The sequence below is a fragment of the Hipposideros armiger genome, unplaced genomic scaffold (genome assembly GCF_001890085.2).
Source record: "Hipposideros armiger isolate ML-2016 unplaced genomic scaffold, ASM189008v1 scaffold_125, whole genome shotgun sequence".
Lineage (NCBI taxonomy): Eukaryota > Metazoa > Chordata > Mammalia > Chiroptera > Hipposideridae > Hipposideros > Hipposideros armiger.
Window position 1 is genome coordinate 2,181,979 of NW_017731475.1, and position 23,052 is coordinate 2,205,030.

The 23,052-nt window shown below is 40.7% G+C and overlaps 1 protein-coding gene across 4 annotated transcripts in view; it reads right to left on the reverse strand.

Moving 5' to 3' along the window:
* Positions 1-17,625, reverse strand: part of TMEM45A (transmembrane protein 45A) — an 86,261-nt gene extending 68,636 nt beyond the window's left edge. For 3 of the 4 annotated variants that reach the window (XM_019648332.1, XM_019648334.1, XM_019648336.1), the window contains exon 1: positions 17,297-17,625. The gene's annotated coding sequence lies outside the window, so the exon portion shown is untranslated. Of the gene's footprint in view, positions 1-12,021; positions 12,172-17,296 lie in introns of all 4 variants that reach the window. The other variant, XM_019648333.1, reaches the window with a different exon arrangement.
* Positions 17,626-23,052: the final 5,427 nt, after the last annotated feature.

Below are 23,052 nucleotides of genomic sequence, written 5' to 3' on the forward strand. Positions count from 1 at the left end.
ATTTGACAAGATACAACATCCACTTATGATTAAAACACTTAATAAAATAGATATAGAATGTAATAAAAGCCATATACAACAAACCCTCAGCTAATATCACACTTAATGGTGAAAAACTGAAAGGTTTTCTTCTAAGATCAGGAACAAGACAGGGATTCCCCCATCACCACTGTTATTCAACATAGATTTGGAAGTCCTAGCCAGAGCAATCAGGCAAGAGAAAGAAATAAAACGCAATCAAATAAGGAATGAAGAAATTAAATTGTCATTTTTTGCAGGTGACGTAATTCTTTATATACAAAACCCTAAAGACTTCTCCAAAAAACTATTAGAAACAATAAACAAATTCAGTAAAGTTGCAGGATACAAAATCAATGTACAAAAATTCATTGTGTTCCTACATACTAACAATGAAATTTCAAAAAAAGATATGAAAAATAATTCCTTTTGCGATTGCAACTGAAAGAACAAAATGCCTAGGGATAAACTTAGTAAAGGATGTGAAGGACCTATACACTGAAAATTATAAGACATTATTGAAAGAAATTGAAGAAGACATGAGGAAATGGAAAGATATTCCATATTCATGGATTGGACAAATGAACATAGTTAAAATGCCCATATTACCCAAAGCAATATACAGATTTCATGCAATCCTCATCTAAATCCCAATAGCATTTTTTCAAGAAATAGAACAAAAAAATAATCAGATTTGTATGGAATCACAAAAGACCCTAAATAGCCAAAGCAATCCTAAGAAAAAAGAACAAGGCTGGAGGTATCACACTTCCTGACTTCAATTTATACTACAAAGCAGCAATAATCAAAACAGCATATTAGCAGGAAAACAGGCATACAGATCAATGGAATAGAACTGAGAATCCAGAAATAAACCCACATAATATGGGCAGATAATTTTTGACAAAGGAGCCCAAAACGTACAATGGGAAAAGAAAGCCTCTTCAATAAATGGTGCTGAGAAAATTGAAAAGCCACATGCAAAAGAAGAAACTAGACTGCTTCTTGTCACCATATACCAAAATTAACACAAAATGGATCAAAGACCTAAACATAGACCTGAAACAATAAATTGCATAGAAGAAAGCATAGGTACTAAACTTATGGACCTTGGGTTCAGAGAGGATTTTATGAATTTGACCTCAAAGGCACGGGAAGTAAAAGCAAAAGTAAATGAATGGGACTATATCAAACTAAAAAGCTTCTGCACAGCAAAAGAAACCATCAACAAAACAAAGAGGCAACCAACCAAATGGGAGAAGATATTTGCAAACAATGTCCCTGATAAGGTGCTAATATCCAAAATATATAAAGAACTCGTACATCTCAACAATAAAAAAAAAATCCAATTAAAAAATGGGCAGAGGACCTGAGCAGACACTTCTCCCAAGAAGACATACAAATGGCCAATAGATATATGAAAAAATGTTTAACTTCGCTAGCTCTAACGAAAATGCAAATCAAAACCACAATGTGATACAACCTCAAATTTGTTAGAATGGGTATTATGAACAAGACAAGTAATAACAAGTGTTGGAGAGGTTGTGGAGAAAAAGGAACCCTCATATACTATTGGTGGGAATGTAAACTTGTACAGCCACCATGGAAAATAGTATGGAGGTTCCTCAAAAAATTAAGAATAGAATTACCATATAACCCAGCAATCTCTCTCCTGGGTATGTGCCCCCAAAAAATCTGAAAACCTTTATCCATAAAGACATATGTACCCCTATGTTATTTGCAGCATTATTCACGGTGGCTCAAAATGGAAACAACCAAAGTGTCCTTCAATAGATGATTGGATAAAGAAGTGGATTATATACACGATGGAATACTATTCTGCCATAAGAAAAGATGAAATAGTGCCATTTGCAACAACATGGATGGATTTTGAGATTATCAGAATAAGTGAAGTAAGTCAAGCAGAACAGGTTGAGAACCATATGATTTCACTTATCTGTAACATATAAAACTGAAAGCAAGAAACAAACAACTTAAACAAACAATCAAAGAAACAAAAACTCATAGACATAGACAACAGTGTAGTGGTTACCAGAGGGTAAGGGAGGAGAAAGGGTGATAGAAGAGAGTAAAGCTGGGGGGGGGGTGGAAGGAGGGTCGGCACTATCAAATATATGGTGATGGAAGGAGAACTGACTCTGGGTGGTGAACACACACAATGCAATATATAGATGATGTATTATACTTGTACACTTGAAATGTATACTTGAAACCTATATAATTTTATTAATATTAACCAATGTCACCCTAATAAATTCAATAAAGATTTTTTAAAAGGACAGAAATACCACATGTTGACAAGACCTGAAGTACCCTTTTAACTACAGGCTCTAAATCAGTATGGAAATTGTTCGAGAAGGGAAAAAGAGATCTCTGAAAACCTCTTATTAAAAGAGTTTAAACATTAAATCAATTAAGACAAGAGAATGGGCAGCAGTTTCATTAGGTGCTCATCTTGACACATAAACTTGGAAAAAGGTAATTAAACAGGCCCTTGATTTTATTTTCTCACTCTTGTTACACTTGAGTGACCCTGAAAGAGTAGAGGCAGAACCAGCCTCATGATTTGTCGACCCCAGAGCAAAATAAAAATGTGGGACCCCTTGTTTATAAATTGAGAATTTTAAGGCAATGACATCAGAGCATTAAACTAAGCATGAGACCCTTCTAAAACTGAGCTCTGTGCAACTGTACCTGTTGCACACCCACAAAGCTATCCCTACAGATAGGGAATTTGTCCTCTGCATGATAGAGACCTGAAGGAAAACTATGGTGAAATTACATGCTCTCTGGCATCATTCATCCTGAGTAGAGAGCCCTGAAAAGCTAAATGACCCTAGAAGGGTCTTTCCATGCTGGTACCATTTGGAGAGGAGAAAAGCAATTTCTTCCATTGGATATAATACTGAACTGAATTTCCACAAGTGTGCCTGTTCCCCCAGGAGATTCAAAAGCTTTCTGTCCCTGTAATATTTATTTATTTATTTATTTATTTATTTATTTATTTATGTAAGATAGGGCAAAAATTAACCTAACCAATCTTGCAGGGATGGACCCAATAAGAAATCTGAGTGCTTGGTGGCAGAAATTTTTCTGCAATTTTGGTGAGAGAAGAGATTTTTCCACCCTATCAAGTTGAAAGAGACTTCTTTGGTCATCAGCTTAGTAATGATTGGGTTTTATAAAAACTAGTTACAAAAATATAAGACAGTCGTATGGTTAAGGGGAGTAAATTAGTCATCAATCAAACTTCCAACAAAATGTTTGAGAAGATTGGCTCAGTCACTTCTTTTTTTCTCTTTTTCCTTCCTGACTGGCCTACCCACCTTCATACTGTTCAAGGCCTCAGTGGAAGAACCAACAGGCCCTACCCTTTCCACCCACTACTACCCCCAATCAAAATCCACTTACCCTGTGAAACAAACAGTTCCTCTAATAAATTCATTTTAGAAACATAGTTAATGAAAGTGGACAGATTATAGCTGGAGAAGAGCCCAAAGGGAGGCCAGTGGAGAAGCTCATTTAAACCACAGAATCTTTCCTCAGAGGATGCCATGAAAACAAGTGCTTTCTCTAATCACTAGTATTAATGGCCCCCTCCCTAAGAATAAGATGCTCAGGTAATGTAAGCTAACTTGCTCATCATTTCTCCAACTGGACTTAGAACATAGAAAAAATTACTCATTCACCTTTATTCTTGCTTTTTTATTCAATATGGACTCAGAAGTGCCCTCAATGAATTGCATCTCAAATCACACCCACAGGAAAAGACAAAGATGAACTTTGGTTTGGGGAAAGTGGAAAAGAGGCTATCTCTAAATATCACTTGTTAACTGTTAGAAAGCAAGACAACAGGTCCAAAATGGAGTTGCTTATGCTAAGCCCCACATCACCAAACCAAGACTTAACTACAGTTTTGGCTCTTCTAGAAATAAAATCTTAAACCAGTCAATCAGGAATTGACTGATCAGCACTAGTTAGGTAATCTGTCTGAGAGATCCCTTCCCTCCCATAAAGGAAAGTATTTTGTAATAACCAACCCGTATTTTTGTCTGGTATAACTTCTTTGTGCCCACTCCCTTCTGCCTATAAAAGTCTTTCATTTTGTACAACTTCTCAGAGCTCCTTCCTATCTCCTAGATTGGATGCTGCCTGATTCGGATAGATTTTTTTTCTCAAATAAACTTAAAATTTTTAATATGCTTCAGTTTATCTTTTATCATAGCTAAAACATGAAAAAATAAAGTATGAGGTTCCAAACGATGAAGGAAAAATTATATGCTTTGAGCCTGTGGCTTTTCCTGAAAATTTACTGTTTCAGGCCTTACCAAGTTCCTCATTAACAATATTCCATCCCCAAATCTGACAATAGGCTTCATGATTCAGTATCATCTGTGATTGATAATGTGCCAAAAGGAAAATTCAGAGGCTTAAACTGGGCTCAGTGTGAGAGTAAATGCTATTTTCCATAAAATGTAGGACCATACTGTCTGAGGGTAGGAGGTGCTTTTCCCGTGACAGCCCCAACCTTTTGTTTTCATAAGAACTAACTGCATGCCAGTGTCAGGACACCTCAAAATCAAAGCATTCCCTCAGTTGATTCTTTCCGTTTCTAGCTTTTCAAAGACTCTATCTTTTAAGACACTGGTACAAAAAATTGGGTTCCTTTCATTAAAAAAAAAAAATTGAAGAGAGATCATTAGAGTGGCATACAAATTCCATTTCCAATCCAAAAAAGAAGATCCACAGAAATGAGGAGGGAAAAATTCTCATAATAGCCTCTTCTGAATCCTGTGCACTTTCTGTGTAAATGAAGCCTTGGAGAAAATTGTTGGCAGGAGGGCAATCATAGGTTTGGAGGGAAGTGGAATGAGAGTAAAGGATAAAGACAAAATTGGGGACATGGAAATGAGACTGAGACTGAGACAAAGTAAAAGGTTCCTGCCCCTTTCAACAATTTCACATAGTCAAGCTGATTCTCTTCTTGTGGAAAAAAATCAACTCCCATCTGAGAACCAATCAGAATGTAACCACTTATCAGGGCACAGAAGCAATTTCATCCACTCACCCCACCCTCTCTTACTCATTACCACTGTAGAGCATAAATCTAAAATAATGTCGAAAGTAAAACAATATTTGTCACAATTAACAAAACAATTAGATTGTATCAAGAGTTTTGTGTATTTCTCTCTGGAAACAATCTTTGTCTTGATTGCATCTTCTTGGTAGGTTGATGGCCCCAGATATGCTCGAGTACAGAAGGTAGTGCTGAGCTTATCAGACAGAAGAAGAATGCTCTCACCCATGCTCTCTTAATCTCTCAGGTATCTCTCTCTCTTTCCTTGGAAAACACCAGAGAAGAACAGGAACTCCTCCAATCAAAGTTAATTTGAAGGAAATTAAAGTGATAAACCTACTCCATCTATCATCTAGTATTGCTGTTATTGTTGTTAGTAGTAGTAGTAATAGTAAATACTGCAAGTGACTCCTTTCTGCCATGGGAACCATCTTGGTGACTATGAGAATACTGAGTAGCGTCCATCCCTAAATCCCAGGTGTAGTTAACCAACCCACAGTATGGTTATATTGGGAATAAAAGTAGTTTTCCAAGACCTCTGATCAAAAGCCTCCTTTCTAGGTGGAAACAAAAAGTGACTTTAAGATACCTTCTTTAAGAGACAAACTGACTTCCAATTTTCCCAAAGACTGATCTTTTAGTCCCAATCCCCATAAAATTTTTGTCAAATGATAGTAATATTTTGTCACCATTCTTCAAGTAGGAGCTTTCCCAAGAATTGATCTGGGCTATAACATTTTAAGAATCAAATAGCTTTCCAGCCTCCAGGAGATTTATAAGTTATATGAATAAAAACCACATATCTGCACAGGCAGAGTGAGAAAGAATTTCAAGGTGCTTAGCACTAGCCACACTGAAGAAAACTTTTTTGTTCTTGTTTGTTCTAGCAGCAAAGCATCTAGAGATATTCAGAAGGTAGGGCATCAGACTGGACTTCAGGTTGGTGATGCATCAGAGAAACACACCTGATAACCAAATTAAAAACCAATTCTCAGAGGGACAATAGATAGCTCAGATTCAAAGCTTGGAGCTCAGTTATGGACCTCTGGAGCCTTAAGCCCATGCATGAGTACCACTTTCTGTCTGACCCAACTTCAAACCTCTGCTGATAAGTCAAGTTCTGTCTCTTCATCCTTAGTCACAGTCTTAACAGGACTTCGCTGACTTCACTCCTTGTATGTTCCTGTTGGGTTTCAAAGGCTTCTCATTCTGGACTCTGACTTAGCTCACTCCCTTAGACCTGTCAGCAGATCTTGGCCTCCTTCGTTTGGCCCTTATTGCTCACTAATGCCTTTGATTCTGAGTCATCAATTAGCCTCAGAAGATTAGCCCTACCTCACTCTCCATTTAACTTGTGGGCCCACCCAAGCCATTTCCAGTGGCTTTTCCATACAAATGGCCTGTCTTGGCTCATACTGTGAACTTTCCTAAAGTCTCTCAAAGGTTTACAAACCCCAAACAAGCAGCGTCTGGCCTCACTGTGTCCCATACCTCTTGCTGAGCAGGCCCAAGCCCGGCACTAGTGGCAGCTGGCCTTGCTTCACACCTTAGCATTTCCCAAGAACTTTCAAGCCCAGTGCTGGCAGGAGATATCTGCGGATCACTCTGTGGCTCATACCAAGTGGCCTGGAGCAGGGCACAGGCAGAGGCTGAAGTTGGCCTGCAGCAGGGCCCCTCCCAAGAGGCCCCAGGGCCAGAACAACTGGTGGCCAGCTTCAGACCAAGCTGGAGCACCACCAGGCCACCTCCACAGATGACACATGCAAATGGCAGACTGGGCAGATATGAGAGCTCTGCCAGAGCCAATTCTGCTTTGTAGGGTCAGCCCCTGCACAACAGCTCCTCCACTGTAATCACAGCCAGTCCTCACAATCAATCAGCCTGAGGGTCAATCCCACCCACTGATGTGCAAATACCAACCAAGGCTCCACTACAACAGGAGGGCACACATAACCCACACAAGGGACATACTTGTAGCACCCAGCTCAGGTGACCAGTGTTACTATGCCACTGGGCCCCACAGCACACCTACTACATAAGGCCATTCTACTAAGACTGGGAGATGTAGCAGCTCTACCTAATATATAGAAACAAACATAGGCAGGCAGCCAAAATGGGGAGACAAAGAAACGTGCCCAAATGAAAGAACAGAACAAAGCTCCAGAAAAAGAATTAAACAAAATGGAGAGAAGTAATCTCCAGATGCAGAGTTCAAAACACTGGTTATAAGGATGCTCAATGATCTCAGTGAAAGCTTCAACAAAAAGATAGGCAACATAAAAATAGAGCTAGAAACCATAAAAAAGAACCAGTCAAAATGAAGAATACAATAACTGAAATAAAGAATACATTAGAGGGAATAAACAATAGGTTACATGAAACAGAGGTTCAAATCAGCAATTTGGAAGATAACGTAACAGAAAACACCCAATCAGAACAGCAAAAAAAAAAAAAAAGGAATCAAAAAAAAAAATGAGGACAGTATAAGGGGCCTCTAGGACAAGATCAAGTGTACCAGCATTCATATCATAGGGGTACCAGAAGGAAAAGAGAGAGAGCAAAGAATTGAAAACCTATTTGAAAAGATGACAGAAAACTACCTTAACCTGGTGAAGGAAATAGACATACATGCTCAGGAAGTGCAGAGAGTTCCAAACAAGATGAACCCAAAGAGGCCCACACCAAGATGCATAATAATTAAAACACCAAAAGTTAAAGATAAAAAGAGAATCAGCGACAAGAAAAAGGCAGTTAATTACTTACAAGGAAGCTCCCATAACACTGTCAGCTGATTCCTCAACAGAAACTTTGCAGGCCAAGAAGGATTGGCACAAAATATTCAAAGTGATGGAAAGCAAGGAGTTACATCCAAGATTACTCTACCCAGCAAATCAATCATTTAAAATTGAAGGAGAGCTAAAGAGCTTCCCAAACAAGAAAAAGCTAAAGGAGTTCATCACCACAAAACCAATATTACAAAAAATATTAAGGTGAAAAGAAGGAGAAAGAGAAGGAGAAGGAGAAGGAAGAGAAGAAGAAGAGGGGAGATAAAAAATATGAATAATAAAATGGCAATATCAGGCCGGCCAAGTGGCGCGATGGTTAAGAGCTGGCTTGGGACGCCAGAGGGCCCTGGTTCGGATCCCACATATGAGGGCCAGTGACACTGCCCTCCACAGCTAAGATGCTGAACAACAGCTCAACCTGGAGTGGGGCTGCCGTGAGTCGCAGGTAACAGCGTAGGCTGCAGCCCCTGCTGCAGTGGGTTGCCATGGGCTACCGTGTGTAGCCAGCAGCCGCCGTGAGCGGCCGTCCAGAAGCCAGCGACTGATCTGCCTCACCCGGGAAGAGCACAATGATGGTGCCAACTTGGGCCAGTGAAGCAACGTCCTCCACAACTAGACTGAAGAACAAAACGACAGCAACTTGTCTGTTCCCCTTCCCCCAATTCCCCAATAAAAATCTTTAAAATAAATAAATAAATAAAATGGCAATATCTATGTATCTATCAATAATTAATTTAAATGTAAATGGATTAAATGCTCCAAACAAAAGACATAGGGTGGCTGAATGGATAAGAAAACAAAACCCTTACATATGCTTCCTACAGGACACTCACTTCAGATTCAAAGACCCATACAGACTGAAAGTAAAGGAATAGAAAAAGATATTTCATGGAAATGGAAATGAAAATAAACAAAAAGCTGGAGTAGCAATACTTACATCAGACAAAATAGACTTTAAAATAAAGGCTATAACAAAAGACAAAGGACCCACTAATCCCATTTCTGGGTATTTATCCAAAGAAACCCAAACCACTACTTCAAAGGGACATGTACTTCCATATATGTTTATTGCAGCATTATTTATAGTAGCCAAGATATGGAGGCAACCTGGGTGTCTGTTCATCAGTAGATGAATGGAAAAGAAGAGGTGGTACATACATACAATGGAATACTACCCAGTCATAAAAAGAATGAAATCTTGCCATCTGTAATAACCTTAGATGAACCTACAGGGTATTGTACTGAGTGGAGTAAGTCAGACAGAGAAAGGCAAATGCTATGTTTTCACTTATACGTGGAATGTAAAGAACAAAATAAACAAACAATCAGACTAGAAACAGACTCATATATACAGAGAACATTTTAATGGTTGCCAGGTGGGGCGGGAAGGTAGGGGTTGGAGGGATGGGCAAAGGGTGTGGGGGTGTTAAGAAGTACAAATTAGTAGCTACAAAATAGTCATGGGGATGTAGGGTATAGCATAAGAAATATAGTCAATTATATTGTAATAACTATGTATTGGTGTCAGATAGATTTATTGTGGGAATCATTTCATAATTTATATAAATGTCTAATCACTATGTTGTACACCTGAAGCTAATATAATATTGTATGTGCACTATAATGGAAAATTTTTTTTAAATATATTTTTAAAAATTGACCCTCTTAAAAAAAAATTTACCACCTGAAATTCAGAAATTCCTTACATTTCACTTGGTTTTTTCTTCTATTAAATTTATGACAAATTAAATATAATACCTTTCACTGAAAATGTAACTGGTGGTAGACCCTGGGCCAGAGACAGGCATTGTCTCTCTGCACAAGGAACTGGGTCTATTTGGCCACCCTAGTTGTTGACTCAAGTCATAAAATGAACCAATTATACTTTCAGGTCATTAGGAAGGAATTCAGATGCCTCTTAAACACCTAAGTTACTACCAGGAAATACCTACAGCACTGAGGGAACTTTGGCTCTGAGAAAAGTGAAGTTAATGGAAGCACGACATAATTTGGTGAGAAAGAGTTTACCTTTCAGCTTAAAGAAGTGAGTTTTCATGGGAATGAGGTCATAAGATGAAAAGGGAACCACTGCAAACATCCCCAAGAAGAGGTTCCCATACAATTTATTTGTTGCTGATTTTTTTAATTGAGATATAATTGACACATAACATTATATTAGTTTCAGGTATACAACATAATGGTTCAACATATGTATATTTTGTGAAATGATCACCACAATAAATCTTGTTAACATCAATCGTCACACATGCTTTTTTAATTATGACCTATGAAGAGCTTTTCTCCAACTGTGACTGCTTGGGACAGTTTTGAGCATTGGGAATGAAGGATCCCAGACTACCTGTAAGGTTTATTACCTTTGGCTGGGACACTCCCACTAGGCTAAATCTGGACCAAGCATCAGGTTGCTCCTGGAAGCTTTTCACAGATGCCTGGCCTCGTTCCACACCTGTTGAAAAAAATCTCCAGGAGAGGGACAAGAGCAGGCGTGGTTTTTTTTAATAGCTCCCCAGGTGATTCAGCTGCACAACTGCAGTTATGTACCCTGGTACAAGATGAGAATTCTCAAGGCTAGTGTGCTGTCTTTTGAAGGCAGCAGAAATGTTTAATGAAAAGAACACCACTATCAGATAAATTTTCATACTCCTCATTTACTAGACAAATAACAGCACTTACCTTTCTGAACATCAATTTCTTTAAGCGTATAATACTACTTTTCTAAAAAATCCATTTTCTCATCTATTAAGGGGAATTCAGTAAAATTATATATATACATATGGAGCTATAGAATTTTAGGCACCATGGAGAAAGGTGAGGACACACCACTCACTTCCTTGCCATGGAAAGTGCTGGCCACTTTTTATAAGAAAGGGGAAAAAACAAAGCCATAGAGGACAGCAAACTTTGCTCTAGAAAGCAAGGAAGAAAGGATTGAGCTGCCGTCCAGATGTCTCAGTGGATAGAGTGTGCGCTCTTAACAACAAGGCTGTCAGGTTCAACTCCCGCACGGGATGGTGGCTATGCCCACCCGCAACTAAGACTGAATTCGGCATCTTGAGCTGAGCTGCTGCCCGGATGGCTCAGTGACTAGATCATGCACTCTTAACAAGGCTGCTGGTTCAACTCCCACATGGGATGCTGGCTACGCCCACCCACAACTAAGATTGAACATAGCACCTTGAGCTTAGAGGCCATGAGCTGCCAACTGGCGCCCTCCACAATGAAGATTGAAGAACAACAATTTGTCTGTTCCCCTTCCTCAATTCCCCAACACTGTTCTCCTCCCCTAATTCCACAATAAAATCTTAAAAAAAGAATGAGCAAAAGACTTCAATAGACATTCCTCCAAAGAAGATAAACAAATGACCAATAAGCTCAAGAAAAGATGCTCAACATCACTAATCATTAGGGAAATGCAAATCAAAACCACAATGAGATATCACTTCATACCCACAAGGATGGCTATTATTATTTTTTTAAGTGGCAGAAAAGGAGTTTATTAGAAGTAAAAATATATTTCGAAGAAGCAGAAGTGGGAGAAAAAGCAGAGAATGGCTCAAGGGCCATTATTAGGAAAAAGTACACTCCGAGTTTGGAGCGGGCCGAGCAAAGAAAGCTGAAAAGGCCCAAGGGGGCCCAGGGCCAGGGCCAGGGAGTCATTATTAGGAGAGAAAGTACACTCCAAAGAGTTTGGAGCAGGCCGCTAGCAGAGGCAAGGCTCATAATGCTCAAAAGGCCAAGGATGGCTATTATTAAAAAAAAAACAAAAATAGAACAACAAGTGTTGGCAAGGATGTGAAGAAACTGGAACACTTGTGCATTGCAGAAGGGAATGTAAAGTGATGCAGTATGGAAAACAGTATGGCAATTCCTCAAAAAATGAAAAATTGAATTACTTTATAGTCCCCTTCAATTCCATTTCTGGGTATGTACCCAAAAGTACTGAAAGTGGAAATTCCAAACGACATTTGTATACCAATGGCCATAGCAGCATTATTCACAATAGACAAAAGATAGTGTATCAGTCAGGTTCTCTAGAGAAATAAACCATAGGATATATATATATAGAGAGAGAGAAATTGATTTTAGGAACTGGCTCACATGACTGTAATCTGGCAAGTCCAAAATCTTCAGGGTAAGCCAACGGGCTGGGAACCCAGGGAAGAGCTGATGCTGCAGTTCAAGTCCAAAGGCCGTCAGTTGGCAGGATTCCCTCTACTTCAAGGGAGATCAGTCTTTTTCCATTGAGACCTTCAAATGATGGGAGAAGGCCCACCCACATTATGGAGAGTAATCTGCTTTACTTAAAGTCTACTAATTTAAATGTTAATCTCGTCTAAAAAATACCTTCATGGAAATAACTAGAATAACATTTCACCAAATATCTGGGTACTGTGGCCTAGTCAAGCTGACACAAAAATTAACCATCACAGATGGAAACACCCCAAATGTCTATCAGCAGGTGAACATATACAATGGAATATTATTCAGCCTTCAAAAGTATAGTCACACACCACATAATGATGTTTCCGTCAACAACGGACCACATATTCGACAGTGGTCCCATAAGATTAAAAGGGACTATAAGCAAAACGTTTATTTGTGATGCTGAAAGAAAAGGCTGGACCCAAGTAAGATGTTGACCTTACTGCTAGCTCTGGGTGGCTTAAATCAATGAGGAGGCTCAGCATCCTGTCTGTCTGCCCTGTGTCTACTCCGGGGCTCGGCCTGGAATTGGTGAGAGGGCTGGGGAGTCTGCATGGTGCACACAAAACTCACTTCCCTCCCTCAGTTTCTCTTTAGCTCCTGCCTCCCAGGCCTATTCCTCTCTCCCTCTCTCCCTCATCCCTTTCCCTTTTATTTTTTCTCATCTCAAGTTTTATCTCTCTGGGTCCCTTCCTTGCTGCTCTCCCTTTCTCTCCCCTTCTCTCCCTTTCCTCTCTCCCTTCTTCCCTCCCTCCTCCTGAGCTCTGCTCTCACTCAGATGGCCCCTCCCTCCACAGACCTCCTCCTCCTCTCCACAAGGCATTCTGGCACATGCGTGTACACAATTTTTACTATACCTTTTCTATGTTTAGATACACAAATCCTTGCCATTGTGTTATAATTGCCTACAATATTCAGTACTGTAATACACTGTACAGATTTGTAGCCTAGGCATGTAGTAGGCTATCCCACTCAGGTTTGTGTAAGTGCACTCTATGTTCACACAACGAAAATGTCTAACCAGCATTTCTCAGAATTTATCCCCAGCTCTAAGTGATGTATGACTATAATGAAATTCTGACACATGCTACAATATGGATGAACACTGAAAACATGGTAAGTGAAATAAGCCAGTCATAAAAGGACAAATATTGTATAACTCCACTTCTATGAGGCACATTAAGTAGTCAAATTCACAGAAACGGAAAGTAGAATGGCGGTTGCCAGAGGCTGACAGCAAGGGTAGTAGAGTTATTATTTAATGAGTACGAAGTTTAAGTTTGATGGAAAAGTTCTGAAAATAGATAGTGGTGATCATTGCACAACAGTATGAATGTACATAACACCACTGAACTACACAATTAGAAATGGTTAAAATGCCAAATTTCATATTATATTTTACCACCATAAAAATAATGACGTACTAACATGTATAGGCTTTACTGTGATTCAGATACTATGCTAAATAATTTATATTGATTTTCTCATTTAATGCCTATTGATATGCCCATTTTACAGATAATAAAGCCTCCTAGAAAAAGTGACTTGCTCAAGGTACGCTAGTAAGAAGATCTGGGATTGAAACGATCACAGTCTAACTCCAAAGTCCATGTGCTTAGTGTGTTATACTAAAAAGAGTGACTACATTAAGGTGATGAGATAAAAAGCAAATGAAAATATTTTTCAAATAATATTTTAAAGTGAATTAAATACATTAAAATTTTCAATAATGAATTCCCTAAAAGATGTGAAATCCAGGCCGGGTATGATTAATAATGGGTCACCTAAAAGAACCCTACATTGATCCTTTACCCTGAGACGTTCTTATCCCAAAACCACGGCATCTCCAGAAATAAGACAAGAAACAAAAATGCCCAAAAAATAGGAGTTGAATGTGTACCTGGCATCTGCCCCATTTTTCCACAGGCCTGGGGACATTTCATAGTTACTCTGTTTTTTAAAATAAAAACACTGTGGTCCTATTTATATTTTTAATTACATTTATGTTTAGCTCTTTACCTGTGAGTGGACTCTTGGAGAAGGGCTGGGAGGATGTTGACCAAACAAAGGTTAATAGAGAGTAGTAGAATGGGAAGAAAGCAGGTAGACACATAAAGGGGAAACCATTACTTTTGACTCATACACTCTGTTTCAGTTTTTCAAAGGAGACAAACACTCAACTGACATTTACCGAATGTCTACTATGAGTCCAGGGACTATGGTCGTTCTGTTCAAACAAGATGAAAAGACAGTGCTTATCTGCAATGAGCTCCATCTAATAAATAAAATGTCTCCTGTCTCCATGTGTAGCACATCCCATCAATCCGCTCATGTTGGTATTCTGGGAAATTTTACCAACTCGCTTCCTCCAATGACCCTCCTTCCATGAACTTCTTGACTACCACCACCACAAGCAAAAAGTGCAGCCCTGCTGTATTAAACCTAAGGCAGTGGACACTAGTGGTTAAGGCTTAGGCTCTGGCATAACACTGTCTGTGTCTGCATCTGCCATTGTGTGACCTTGGGCAAACTTCTTAATCTGCCTGTGCCTCTGTCTCCTCAGGTACCAATGCTCACCGGTTTGTTGAGAGGCTTACATGTGCTAAGACACATGTAAAGCACTCAGAACATTGTCGGCCATAAATTAAGCGGTGAGAAAATGTTACCCATAGATGTATCAAATAGCCACCGGTAAGCAACAGGCTATCCCAGAGATGGAGGGAGAAGAACAAAAGATCATCCAAGGGAGAAGGGACCTTAGAGATCATTTTACAAGATGATGGCACAGAGAAGGCCATAATAGCTCAGTGTCTTGCCTGAGGTCACACAGGTGGCCATCAGCCACATCAGGGCCAGACTCAAGTTCTGTGTGATACAGCTCAATGCCCTGGAGGAACAGCAAGCAAGAGATCACCAAACTAACTATCCACTTAGGTGCATATTACAAGTCTTATCTACTTCAGTAACTGGAAATTATGAAGTTATAAGTATTAACGTGTGAATAGACGATTCTCTCAGCAGAATGAGAAACAGCTATTCTGCAAACACTGTGTGGTTTGGGGGCAGGGGAGGGGTGAAACAATCATCCATGTCAAAGACTTAAGGACGCAGCCTGTTTCTGAAAAGTAGCCTGGGTAATAGTTCAGAATGACAGACCACTTCAGCAGAGCTGTGAGACAGCCACCACAGAGTGAGTCCAAAAGTGGGGCCCAGACTCATTGGTCAGCTCTGCCTACATAGCCTGCCGGCCTGAAGGCAGATCACAGAAGCAGTGGAGCAGATGGGGAGAGTATGCTGGCAAGAGGTGGAGACCAGACTCCAGAGATTGATCATTCCAGAAACATGCCACTATGTAACTGCTGCCAATTCAGCTTGCCACCCCCCACCAACCTATCTCCCAAGCCTCTCCTTCCCCTTTGGGTTCTCCATGCCATCCTCTCCCACCTTTCTCATCTTTCCAACCTCTCTGCCCACTAACCTTCACAGGTTATCCTGCATCACAACCCAATGTCTGCGAAGATAGAGCCACACTACCCAGCCTCAGAGCTTCACCCAGGTTTTCCCTTCCTCCTAGAATGCCTACCAGCTGTTGTTCTATAATACCGCTCCCCTCATTAAAACTGTTTGGCACATCTTTTCCCAGAAATGCCAACCCTTCCATGAAGCCATCCTACAATAAGATGTCCTTTTTCCATCCTCTGCACTCCCATAACCTTCTAGACCTTTCTAAGGCATTTGATAAATTCTACCTCACTCCCCTCTCAAGACTCTCTCTCCTTCACAGCCTTATCCAGTGCATCACTAACAAGTGGTCAGTGCTCAGTAAACCCTGGTTGCCAGCACAGAGGTCAGAATGGTGGCTGGGAAACTGACATGCAGCACAGGAAGCTAGAAAGAAAGGCAAAGAAGAGTTAGTACAACAGCAAAGGCTGACTATGTGTCAGAATTATTCTAAGTGTTTAACATATGTTAACTCACTTAGTCCTCAAGACAACCCCACAAGGTGGATGCTGCTATTATCTTCACATTACAGAGGCAGAAACTGAGGCATGGATGGGCTGAGTAACTTGCCCAATGTCAAACAGTGTGGCTATGAATTAAACCAGGCCAGCTGGCCCTGTATATTGTTTCTCTACAACACTGCTCCTTCTAACCCTGCATCCCGGAAAAACATTTCAATGGTTCTACCCGCTGGAGGCATCCCCTTTCTGAATCAAAAACATGCTCTGTAACTTGCAATTATGGCACCTACTGCTTCAAAAATTCTCACCTACTGCTTTCTGAACCAGAAATTATAGATCAATTCTTGCCAGGTATGTCATGACAGTAAATAATACATGACAAAGTCTCAAATCCAAAACACTGCTTTAACAGAGAGAATTATAGATGCTTCACATGGAATGAGCCTCAGGCCATTCACCTAGCTCAATATTTGCCACCATTTCCATTTCTAAATCCTGAAATATATACAAGAACTATCAGCAAGCATACATATCTAACAATCATTCTGAATATTATTTTGATAGATTTGTAAGATTAATATATAACTACAGTATAGGTTATTGATGCACACAGTTAGTTGTCTGTCACATGTTTAAGGTATTTTTTTAACAACCAAAAAGGAATTTGGGCCTCCCACCACGGATAGAAGAATATAGAAAAGATACATTTGGGTTACAACTACGTTCAAATTAAATGAAACAGCATATTACCTATATAATTGAGGTTTTAAATAATTTAATACTAAACATCCTATTAAAAAAAGCAAAAGCTTCGTAACTGTGAATAAGCCAGATAAATTTCTCAATCTTCTACCAAAACAGAGAGCGCAAGATGTATAAAGATTTTAGCTTTACAAATGTATACTCTTTCTTTCACAGAAAGAAAATAGAAAACTAAATTTATCAGTAGGAGAGGCTTACAACAGGATATAAGTTAAATTTCGATTACCAGGAAATTTAAAAGTAGCATCCAAATGACCAAAAAGTTAAATTTAATTAAAATCTTAGCAAAGCAGACGAAAAGGAGGCCAAGGGTCTGTGGCGTTTGTGGCAGCAAGCAATATTTTTCTTTGCCTGATGAAGAAGGGAAGATTAATGAAAACAGCAACAAGACAGAACAGAAATCACAACAGGAGAAATACGATAGACAGCACGTATCCAAAACTTACCCAACTCGGTCTGTTTACTCAACACTTTATTTTCCCCACTTTGCCAGTTTTACATCAGACAGCGGCTGGGCTTTTGTTGTTGCTGTTTCTGTTCTTTTGATCCCAGAGCCCCATGAAAATTAAACTGTGTTGGATAGGATCTGGCCCCCTCTCGCATTAGCAGGGGGGAGAAGTTTAAAACTTGGATCCTTTTTTGCTTTTGGGGGGGAAATGAATAAATAATAAGTGGCTAGGAGAGGACGTGGGGGACGTGCTCAGCAGAAGTCCGGCCCGCGAAGGGGCCGCACAGTTCCTCAGCGCAGCTGTCCAGATGTGCCTCATCTGGCTCCCCGCGGGGCACAAACCACGGCCGCCGCGGCTCCCCGAAGCTCCAGCTCATTGGTGGCCGCGGCGCCTCGCTTGCCGCCTAGTGGCCCGCCAGCCCGCCACTCCCGCCTCCTGGGGCCCGCCCCCGCCCCCGCCCGCTGGGCCAGCTCGCTCCATCCTCTTAAGGAACCTGGAAGTGCAGCGCGGGCGCTGATGTGGCACTTGGCAGCGGCGGCGAGCCCGAGAGGGGCCCGGGGCCGAAAGGGGGCCCCTCCGCACCCAGGCCCCTGTTAGGCCCGTCCTTTTAGGTAGTTAGGCTGTTTTGTTTAAACAGGATGATTTGAATCTGTTCTTGGGACGGCATTAAGGTGCGCCCGGCACTCGCTTAAATTCCCTGCAGTGCTGAGTGGAAAGGACTTGGGCTCCGGGATGCCCAAGCTCCAGCAGGGCCTTCAAGCCACGCTTCAGGACTTCATTCTCCCCACTTTCTCCAGAGAGCGAATTATAAAATTAAACAGCCTGTTCCTTGAGGACAGTATTCTTTTGTTGGCGGAAAAGCCTTAATGAATCCTTCATTGAACTCCTTACTGCGGAGAAGCCTAGGGATGGTTACAGGAGTGCTTTGGTTGGTTTCATTTTTTGTTGTTGGGTGGTGGTAGTCGTAGGAAAAGGAAAAATGTTAGTTGGTTCTGTGATAATTTAGACAGGACTGCACTAAAAAATGTTTTGATCCTGGGGAAACTGTGGAAGGGTTGACTGGTTGGTTGATTTGCAAATTAATTGCCATTATAACTTAAGGATGTTTACCGAAATGTGACCTCATTGAAATATTAAGATGGCAAGAACCACACTCATTGGGCCACACACAATGAAAGGTGCCAGGCTCTATACTAAACAACTTGACCCGCATTGACCCGTATTTAATTCTTACAATCACCTTATGAAGTAGATATTATAATTATTTTCATTTTCAGATGAGGCTACCAAGATGTAGATAAACATCTCCTGACGTGTCACAGAGGTCTCTAATGTATGTTTGCAGTACTGTACCATGGGTACATAAATTTACCCGCCATTTTTCAGGAGTGGGTGGGTCAGAATTTATTGTGAAAGCCTCTACTTTCTGATGTCCAAAGCTTTTACCACATAGATGATCACCTCTTGGTTGGTATATTTGTTACCTACTGCTATCTATATAACAGGTTATCACAAATTTAGTAGCTTGAAACACCATATATTTTGCACAGTTTCAGGGATCAGCAGTCTAGACATGACTTAACTGGATCCTCTGCTCAGGATCTCACAAGGCTGCAATCAGAGTGTTAGTCACGCTGCGTTCTCATCTGGAGGCTTGACTGGGGAAGAACCTGCTTCCAAGCTCCCTCAGGTTGCTGGCAAGATTCATTTCTTTGCAACTGTAGGGCTGAGTCCCCAGCTTCTTTCTGTGTGTCAGCTAGCAGCTGCCCTTACTTCCTAGAGTCTATTCTTAGGTTCCTGCAGTTTCTAAAAGCCAGGAGGTAGAGATCATGGGGAGGCCACCTTAGAGTCTGTCTACCACAATGGGCTAATCAGACACCTCAGTCTCTATCCCCTGATTATAATGTTATCACACTTCCACATGTCTTCCAAAAATATAGGGCCCTGCTATCAAGTAAACTGGGAAATCATGAGTGGATTCACAACACTCAATCCCTCTGACAGTCAAAGAAAACCCACAAAGGAGGTTGGCCCTTGAAATTAATCAAGAGTTTGGCTCTCTGGAACATTTGTAATCTGACAAGAGTGTACCTTTTATCACAAAAGCTACTAAACAATGGGTTGATGGTGAAGGTTTGTGATCAACCTTCCAGGCTCATTACCATTAACAGGCATCTGGTATTACTGACCACTGGAACAACTTGCTCAGAAACCTACTAAAAAAAGATTTCTGGGGTTTCTACTTGCAAGAAAATGGAGTTGACATAATTTTTTTTCTATTAATATTTCTCCTGATAGTACAAATAAAGATACTGACTTTAATATATAAATAAACATAAGTAGAAAACAGTAGATCAGCTAGGAATCTAGGGACACAAGGAATGACGTGATGGTGAGTTCTCTGGGTTTTCTTTTTGTCTCATTGACACAGACTCACAGCCCAATAAAAGCCTGTTCTCTCTAGCCAAATTACCAAAAAAGAGGAGACTAAAAAAACAAAAAACAAAACAAAACAAAGTTTAGATGGTAACAGCTAAACTCCAGCCAAACACTACAGAAGAACTTGTGGCTCTGCCCACATTCCCACCAGCAGAGACCAAGTGAAGAACTTAGACTTCCACCCTCACAAGACTATAACAAAGTGAAAACAAGGAGCTAGGTTTTTGAAAAGATCAATATAATTGGCAAACAGCTAGCACAACTGATGGGGGGGGGAGAGAGAAAATGAACACATATTACCAATGTCAGGAATGAAATGAGGAATCTCAATACAGACCTTTCAGGCACCAAGAAAAAAATAAGAAAACAAATCAACACATAAATATGAGTTAAATGAAATGGAGTAGTTCCTTGAAAAACACAAATTACCACAACTCACTCAATATTAAATAAATTATTTGAATGTCCCTGTAACTATTAAGAAAATTTAATTCATACTTTAAACTCAAAAAAGAAATCTCTATGCCCACTTAGGTTTTACTGCAGAACTCTACTAAATGTTTAAAGAAGAATTAACACTAATTCCACATAATAATATTTTCCAGAAAATAAGAAAGAATAGTTCCCAATTCACTTTGTGAAGCAGTGCTACTCTAATGTACAACCAAAGAAACACATCACAAGAAAAGAAAACTGCACACCAATATCCCTCCTGAATATAGAAACAAAAAACCTTAACAAAATATTAGCATACAGAATTCAGCAATTTATAAAAATAATTCTATACCATAACCAAGTGGGTTTTTTTCCCAGGGATACCAGGCTTGTTCAATATTCAAAAAACAATCAATATAATGTGAAATTGACAGACTACAGAAGAAAAATCACACACAAACATTATCAACTGATATAGAGCAAGCATTTGACAAAATTCAACACCGTAAAAATGCTCAGAAAAATAGGAATAGAGGGAAATTTCCATAATTTCACAAACAACACCTACAAAAACCTACAGCTAACATTACATTTAATGTGAAAGACTAGATGCGTTCCATACATACTTTGTTATTCTATTTATACATCCTTGCAATGAGAAAATTATAGAAATGGAGAATAGATTCATGGTTGCCAGGGGTTAAGGAGGTAGTGGGGTGGGAGGGAAATGAGTGTGACTATAAAAAGGCAACAGAAGGGATCCTTGTGGGCCGGCCGAGTGGCTCAGTTGATTAAGAGCACAAGCTCTGAGCAACAGGGTCACGGGTTTGAGTCCCACATGGGCCAGGGAGCTCTGCCCAATCTGAGCTGCCGCTGAGCTGCCAACAGGTGGCAGAATGGCTCAGCTGGTGAGAGCAAGTGCTCCTAACAACAAGGTTGCCAGTTGACTCCTGCATGGGATGGTGGGCTACATCCACCAGCAACTGAGATTGAACACAGCACCTTGAGCTGAGTGGCTGCAAGCTGCTGATGGGTGGCCAGATGACGACTGGGCTTGGAGCTGAGCTAGCTGCGCCCTCCACAACTAAGACTGAAGGACAACAACTTGGCTGTTCCCATTCCCCAATTCCCAACACTGTTCCCCTTCCCCAATTCCCCAATAAAATCTTTAAAAAGAAAAAAAAAGGATCCTTGTGGTGATGGAAAGATTCTGTAGCTTGACTGTATCCATGGGCTATTGTTGGGATAGTGTACTATAATGTTGCAAAATATTACCATTGGAGAAGATTAGTTAAAGGTTACAGAAGATCTCTCTGTAGTATTTCTTACAATTGTATGTGCACCTATAATTATCTCAAAATTAAAAGTTTAATTAAAAAAAAAGGTTTCTGACTCTATCTCACTCACCTCCTCCTTGTTCACACAATTTAGTAAAGCAGTTTTGTCACTGAATGCAGCTCTCTTCAGAAAGGAATGATCGCCTCTCAGACACTTTCTGGGTTGTGTGCTGGGTGAAATATGTAGAGGGATATACAGAAGTATTTTAAATATTTGGAATTCCACCATGACCATTTGGGTGCATGATGTTGTTCTTTTCCCTAATGGCAACACTAGGCCAGCTGGGTTGGTACGCCCTCCACGTGGCAGCCTGGCCCAAAGGGGGTCTAGGGATTCAAACTTAATTCTGGCTCAGCCAGCTGTATTCTCTTGTTGGACTGACACGGTCTTAGATCATAAGGATAATGAACAGTTGGTTGAGTACACCGCTCACCGAGTCCTCCTACAATAGCCTGTGCAGGTCCAAGTGGAGAACAAAGGATCTCTGTAAGTTTTATTAAAATGTGATTGTCCATCTTATACCTTACCCTCTGGACAAAAGATGTGGGTGTGCACAGAAAATGGTTGGGAAAGAGGTACGTTTATAGCTACTGGAATGAACACACTGATTTTGTAGAGGTGAATAGAGAGCAATAACCCAAGCACCTGAGGAGAGGCACCACAAACCCGGGGTTTTAGGAGGAGTGTTAGGAAGATTAATCATATTTTGTCTTTCATAATTGCCCCTGGAGCCTTTCTTTGTTCCCAAGGAAAATGCCTTGATGCAACTCTCCCAAAGTGTTGCAAGCATCTTAGATAACACTGTGGGTCTGTCATCCCCTGTCAAATAGCTCTGACCTCAATTTGATAGCCTTTCCCCTTAACCTTACCGAAAGATCAACTGGAAACCTCAAAAGATAGCTCTGGCTCCTGTACCTTGCCCACAGAACACCTGTCAACCCCTCTGAATGTTCTACTCACTCCCATTCTCAGTCATCCCTTGAGATGAAAAAAAAATGCCACTCAGCTATCTGGCATGGACAAACAGGACAGATTAGACTGACTACCTTCAGTCTTTACAAAAACAAAGAAAAACCTCAGTTATTCTAATTTAACTGAGAAAAATAAGGTTTACCAGCTAGCCAGAAGGCCACATTGGAGGCACTGTCAATCTGTGACCCCCCCAACCCCAAATGATACAGACTGCCCTGAACAGCCTCAACAATTGTCAACACGCTGGTCTTTCCAGGGACACCATGTGTGTGCCCCAGGAGAAGAATTCTTTTTTTTTTTTTAAAGATTTTTATTGGGGAATTGGGGGAATGGGAGCAGCGCTGGGGAATTGGGGGAAGGGGAACAGAAAAGTTGCTGTTGTTTTGTTCTTCAGTCTAGTTGTGGAGGACGTTGCTTCACTGGCCCAAGTTGGCACCATCATTGCGCTCTTCCCGGGCGAGGCAGATCAGTCGCCGGCTTCTGGACGGCCGCTCACTGCGGCTGCTGGCCGCTCACGCTGGCTGCTGGCTACACACGGTAGCCCATGGCAACCCACTGCAACAGGGGCT